Source organism: Otolemur garnettii, unplaced genomic scaffold (assembly GCF_000181295.1).
Source record: "Otolemur garnettii isolate 467f Iridium unplaced genomic scaffold, OtoGar3 scaffold00091, whole genome shotgun sequence".
NCBI lineage: Eukaryota > Metazoa > Chordata > Mammalia > Primates > Galagidae > Otolemur > Otolemur garnettii.
In genome coordinates this window covers 5,806,697-5,812,796 of record NW_003852486.1, presented here as the reverse complement: position 1 = coordinate 5,812,796, position 6,100 = coordinate 5,806,697, and positions in this window count along the sequence as shown.

The window sequence follows — 6,100 nt, the reverse complement described above, 5'->3', positions numbered from 1 at the left end:
TGGCTCAGGGAGTAGGGTGCCAGCCCCATATGCTGAGGGTGTCAGGTTCAAGCCCAGCCTCAGCCAAAAACTGCAACAACAACAACAACAAAAGAGTCCCTACAGAACTGATCCAAAGTTCTGGACAATTCAAGTGAATATTCCTGAACATCAGTTGGGTGTGGGGCCACTTATGAAGCCATGTTATAGTCACACCATTTACTGGGAAATTCTCATTCATGTTCTAGTTTTTCCTGAGGCGTCTATATAGACACAGCAGATAACGTTTAATACTGCACACGTTTTTCCAGTGTAGCCAATAGGCAACCTTTGTTGAGTCTTAAGGTTTCAGAGCAAATATAACTACCATATATAATTGTATATTATTTGGCCAGTTTCTTAGTCTCAATTAACAGTCTCATTTTATGAGCTGGCATTGCAGACAAGGCTGGAATCTAATACATGTGGGCCACAGTTTTTTCCTTTTAAACCACTTTTCTCTAATTTCTGACTTTACTAAAAACAAATTATAGCAGAATTAATTTAATTGCCAAAATAAACTATACTTTCAGTATTTTGGGTTGGATTATTTACATAAAGTGCAGTAAGAATAATTATTAGCCATTTAGGCTTGTCTTCCCTTTAAAATTGGCTTTGCTTCACATTTTATAAGGAATCTCAGGTTAGACTTGAAAACCTTCTGTGAGCCCAGGTTTCATCCAATAGATACCTGTATACATTGGGTAAATTCCTCTTCTCTTTTTTTTTTCGAGACAGAGCCTAAGTCCTGGCCAAATTCCTCCTAGGGCCCATGCAGGAGACCTCTAACTTGAGTCTCCTCCCCATTGCCTGTACCTCTGGCACTCTCCACTCCATCTACATGCCCCCCATTCCCATAAAATCCCATTTTATCGCTGATCTGTGACCTATGGGCTCAATTCTTGAATTCCTGAGACCAAGGACTCACTGAAGAAAGAAATTCCAGTAACAAAACCATAACACGGGCATCCTTTCTGATGTCTTTTCATTGTCTCCCTATGTCCCACATGGCAACATGCCCACCAAGGACTAGACCTGTGTCAGAGACAGAAAGTAGAAAACCTGAAACACCCAGTTTCTCTCAGAATAGCCACAGGGCAAAGATGGAGCAGGGAAGAAGGGGCCACTCACACAACCATTTAGCCCTGTGAAGGAGGGGACGAGAAACCCCACCTATTGTTGCCCACCTCAGTCAGTCTCCAAGCACTTATATGCACACAATGCCAACCTTTTCCTAATCTGGACAGCCTTGATTTCCCACTGGAACTGCCACCTAGCCAAAGGAGGTAAACCAACACTCCCCTAGGCCCTGTGAGGGGAGGTTGAGGAACCCCACCTTCAGTGTTCATCTCAGTCACACTGTAAGGGCCAGACCAGCGCCATTTTGTTATCTACTACATAAGCTCTGTAAACCACAGGGCCACTCCCTGCTGCTTCCCCCACCCCTGGTTGCACAGCCATTATGCCGTTGAATTGAGTCACCTAAGGCAGACAGCTACCATAATAGGCAATAGGTTTCTACTTCCTTGAAATTCAGGTATTCTCCTTCAACTACCTAATTAGGCTACACTACCTCTAGCCCCAGTTAAGAGACCCCCCACCCCTCACCTGTACCAATCCAAATTCTCCTTTACTAGTGAAATCATCAACCACCAATGCAAATCCTCCTTTACTAATCAAATCACCAACCACCAATCAAGAGTGTACTTGTAACAGACCCTACCCTTCTTGCTTTCTGTACCCCATAAAAACTTGCTCTACCCCGAGTTCGGGGTTCATCCTCGGCTTGCAAGCCAGGAGAGTCCAGACCCGGGCCTGAATAAAACTCACCTCTTGCTTATTACATCAGAGTGTGTCTCGGACTATTTGCTGGGGCCACTTGAGAGAATTTTTTGGGCGTAACACCACCACACCACACTCTCTCATACACCTCTCACCAGTCTTCCTAGCAATCTAACGCCCAGGGGTTGATTGGACCCTTGCTTCCGCTCAAATAGTGGGAACCCCAGATAGATTGTACCTTTCCTTAGATGTCTCCCAGTTCCTGTGTGCCAGTTCCTCTCTGGGTTTGACTCTGTCACCCTGGGTAGAGTGCTGTGACATCTTAGCTCACAGTCACCTTATACTCTTGGGCTCAAGTGATCCTCTTACCTCCTCCCAAGTAGCTGAGACTACAAGGGGTCCACCAAAATGCCCGGCTAGTTCTCCTATTTTTAGTAGAGATGGCATCTTGCTCTTGCTCAGGGGTCTTAAACTCCTGAGCTCAAGTGACCCAGCCACCTCAGCCTCCTGGAGTGCTGGGATTACAAGTGTGAGCCACCCAGCCAGCCATCTAGGAATAGTTTAGCCAAGGAGAGTGGCTGCTCCAGCTCTAGGACTGAGTGTAGAGAGTGGCAGGCCCTTCAGCCTCCAGCATGGGGGAGGGGTGGGCAGCATGAGCTTTGGAAACCCAAGCCCACCTCAGCCTCTTGTCTGCCTCGAGGGCTGTTCCCACAGCACCCCTGCTCCCAGGCCAAGCCAGGGCAGTTCTTCTGTGTGTCAGTCAGTCCCTCCCTCCATCTCCTTCAGTTTGGAATAGAGGAGTGCTTGAGGACTGGGTGACTGGCCTCTGTGGACAGAAGGGGAGAGAAGGAGGGCTGTCTTCCCCAGGGTCCCTACCTGGCAGCAGCACATAGTACAGGTGATAGGCCCAGAACCCACTGCCTGCTGGGCTGGTGCCCAACTTGCACCCTCCCCTGTCTGCTCCTGCATGCTTGCTCACTTCCCCAGGCCACTTCCTAGGCCAGTCACCCCTAGCTCCATGTCCTGTCTCAGGTCTGGGTCTGGCCACACCACCCCTCCTGGGCCCAGCACACAACACACCTGGTCTGGTCTCCCTCTAGCAGGTGTCCAGCCTCCACTCTGGCATCTTCCTCTGGGCCTACTGGGCCCACAGGGCCCCCGGAACCCAGTCCCTCCTGCCCCTGCAATCCAGGGACCTGAGAGCCAGGACCTCTCCCAGGCCTCTCAGCTGTCCTGACTTTTGGCTCAGTGGCCTGCCAGGCAGCATCAGCTCTGCCAGAGAGAACAGGTGCTGTGGGCCTTCTCTGGAGGGCCCTCCCTTGGGGACTCAGGTGGCTCTCAGTGTGTTGCAGTCATCTGGACCTTCACCACCCATCCAAAGTGCCCCTGAGCTACATGGCCATTGGCAATCTGCATGGCCACTTGTGGTGGGATTCAGTGCCTCAGCGCTGTCACACACCTGCCTCCCTTATGGGGGAAACCCCACTGTACTCATTCAGGCCAGGAATCTGGATGTGTGGGTCTGCCCCTTATCCTGTCCCCTTCCAGTCACCCCCTGCCCTGTCCCCTACAGTGGTTAGGAAGAGAACACATCCTGATAAAGAGGTTGGGCTGGGGAGGCACCTGTGGCTTAGTGAGTACAGTACCGGCCCCATATACCAAAGGTGGTGGGTTCAAACCCAGCCCCCCGCCAAACTGCAACCAAAAAATAGCCAGGCATTGTGGTGGGTGTCAGTAGTCCCAGCTACTTGGGAGGCTGAGGCAAGAGAATCACCTAAGCCCAAGAGCTGGAGGTTGCTGTGAGCTGTGACACCATGGCACTCTACCATGGGTGACAAAGTGAGACTCTTTCTCTCTAAAAAAAAAGGGCGGGGGCAGCTCCTATGGCTCAAAGAGTAGGGTGCCAGTCCCATATGCCGGAGGTGGCAGGTTCAAGTGCAGCCCCAGCCAAAAACTGCAAAAAAAAAAAAATGTTGGGCTGAAGGGACCAGTAAACAACCACACTGGAGGGGCATTTCATTGGCCAGTGAAAGACCTCCAGGGGACCTGGGGCAGGCCTTCCCTTGAGAGGCACCTGGAGGACCTCTGCCCTGTGAGAGGACTTGAGAGGGGAGAAGGTGGGTGGGAGGAGTCCCCTGGGACTTCGAGATAGGTTCAAGGGTTTCTGTGCCCCTGTGTTCTCTAGGCCCAGTTGCTCTCTCTGCCAGGCAGAAGCAAAGATTGGCCTGGAGGACTCCATGGATGGCCACAGCAAAGAGGTGGTATGAGCGCTCTCCCAAATCCTGATGCCTGGCTGCTTGAGGTAGCCCTGGGGTAAGTGTACACCAGCAGCAGGTAGGGTGCAGTGTGCATGCCTGGGACTCCACCCTCTCGGGGTCATTCCCTTTCTTTCAGAGAAAGAACACAATGAAAATAAGATACCCCCAGATGCAAGTGTTTTTTTTGTTTGTTTGTTTCTTTGTTTTTGGTAGAGACAGAGTTTTACTTTATTACCCTCAGTAGAGTGCTGTGCCATCACACAGCTCACAGCAACCTCCAACTTTTGGGCTTAGGTGATTCCCTTGCCTCAGTCTCCCAAGTAGCTGGGACTACAGGTGCCCACCACAATGCCCAGCCATTTTTTTGTAGCAATTCGGCCAGGGCCAGGTTTGAACCCACCACCCTCGATGTATGGGGCCAGCGCCCTGTCCACTGAGCCACAGGCGCCGCCTCCCAGATACATGTTTTGACAGATTTTCTAGTCCTAAAATGTTGTCTTTCATGGGGGACATGTGTCTCTTAACATTTTCTTTTTTTTTTTTTTGTAGTTTTTGGCTGGGGCTGGGTTTGAAACCTCCACCTCCAGCACATGGGGTGTGAGCCCTATTCCTTTGAGCCACAGGCGCCGCCCTCTCTAGGGCATCTTTATGAACACAGCCAGCCTCTCCAGTCACCTCCCTCCACACCTGGATGGAGAAAGGAATCACAACACTCAACCCATTTCAAGATATAAAATTAATACAAAATGGGATGACCACCACAGCACAGCACACCATAGGAGCTACCCTTTGTTTTCTGGGAGGGCTATTACCTATGAGAGTTTATCATCCTGACAAGACCACCTCCTCTGGTCCAGCCTCCTCTTTCATAACATGCCAGCCACTGAAACCTATTTTACTACCACCAGCACCACTTTGGGGACCAGAATCTCAGCCTACAAGTTTTCTCTAAGGTCAAGATGGCATATCAGCTGCTGATCCCCACTGGAGGGCTGGGTCCTGCTTCCTGAGGCTCCCAGGGATACACATTCAACCACTTCAGCTGCCTTTTCTGACTTGATACAATTTGCCTTAAGCCAGAAGATTTCAGCTGGGCAGGAGGAGTGGCAGCATAGGCCAGGTACAGAGAGCCTGTTCTGGGTCATACCACATAGCAGTACGACAGCCTATTTGGGGGACCACTGTGTGTATGTCTGTGGCAGGGGGCTTGGGAACTGCGGGGGGAGGGGTTGTGTGTGAAGAAAGTAGATACCTTCTTTCTGCAGAGGTGTGTGAGGAAGTGCAGGGGCTTCCCAGGGACTCCCAGCTCAGCAGGTTCTGTGCCGCACCTGCCTGCCAAAATTCCAAGCTGAGCGGGACGCCACCAAGCCAGTGTGCTGGGTGGGCACAAGCAGCACTGCATGGAGGGCCAGTTTCCCATGGAGGAGGGTGGCCGCTGCAGTTCCAGGACAAAGGTGGGCAGAGAGTGGCAGGGCCTCCATCCATGGCCGTCTGCACTGGGGGAGGTGGGGTGAGGGGTGGCAATAACTTAGGAGACTCAGAGCCTCCCCTATTAGCTTCTGCCATTCTGCCTCCCTGCCTCCGATGAGCTTCCGGCCCTCGCCCCGCCCCTGCCCACAGTCCCTGGCAGTCCCTCTGTGTGTCAGTCATTCAGTCCTTCCATCCTCTTCAGTCTTTGGAGCAGAATGCTTGGGAGCCGGTGAGCACAGGTTGCAGTGGCCTGGGCCGACAGCAGGAGAGAAAAGAGCTGTCTCCCCCAGGGCAGCTGCTCCTTGGCAGCAGGCGGTGTGGGTGGCAGGCCCAGACCCTGCAGGTTCCTTTAGGGGCTGGGCCTCCTGGGCCACAGGTTGGAAATCTCTCAATACTAGACCTTAGGGAGCAGTGCCTGTGGCTTAGCGAGTAGGGCGCCGGCCCCATATGCCAAGAGTGGCGGGTTCGAACCCAGTCCGGGTCAAACTGCAACAACAAAAATAGCTGGGCGTGGCTCGGCGCCTATAGCTCAACCGGCTAAGGCGCCAGCCACGTACACCTAAGGTGGTGGG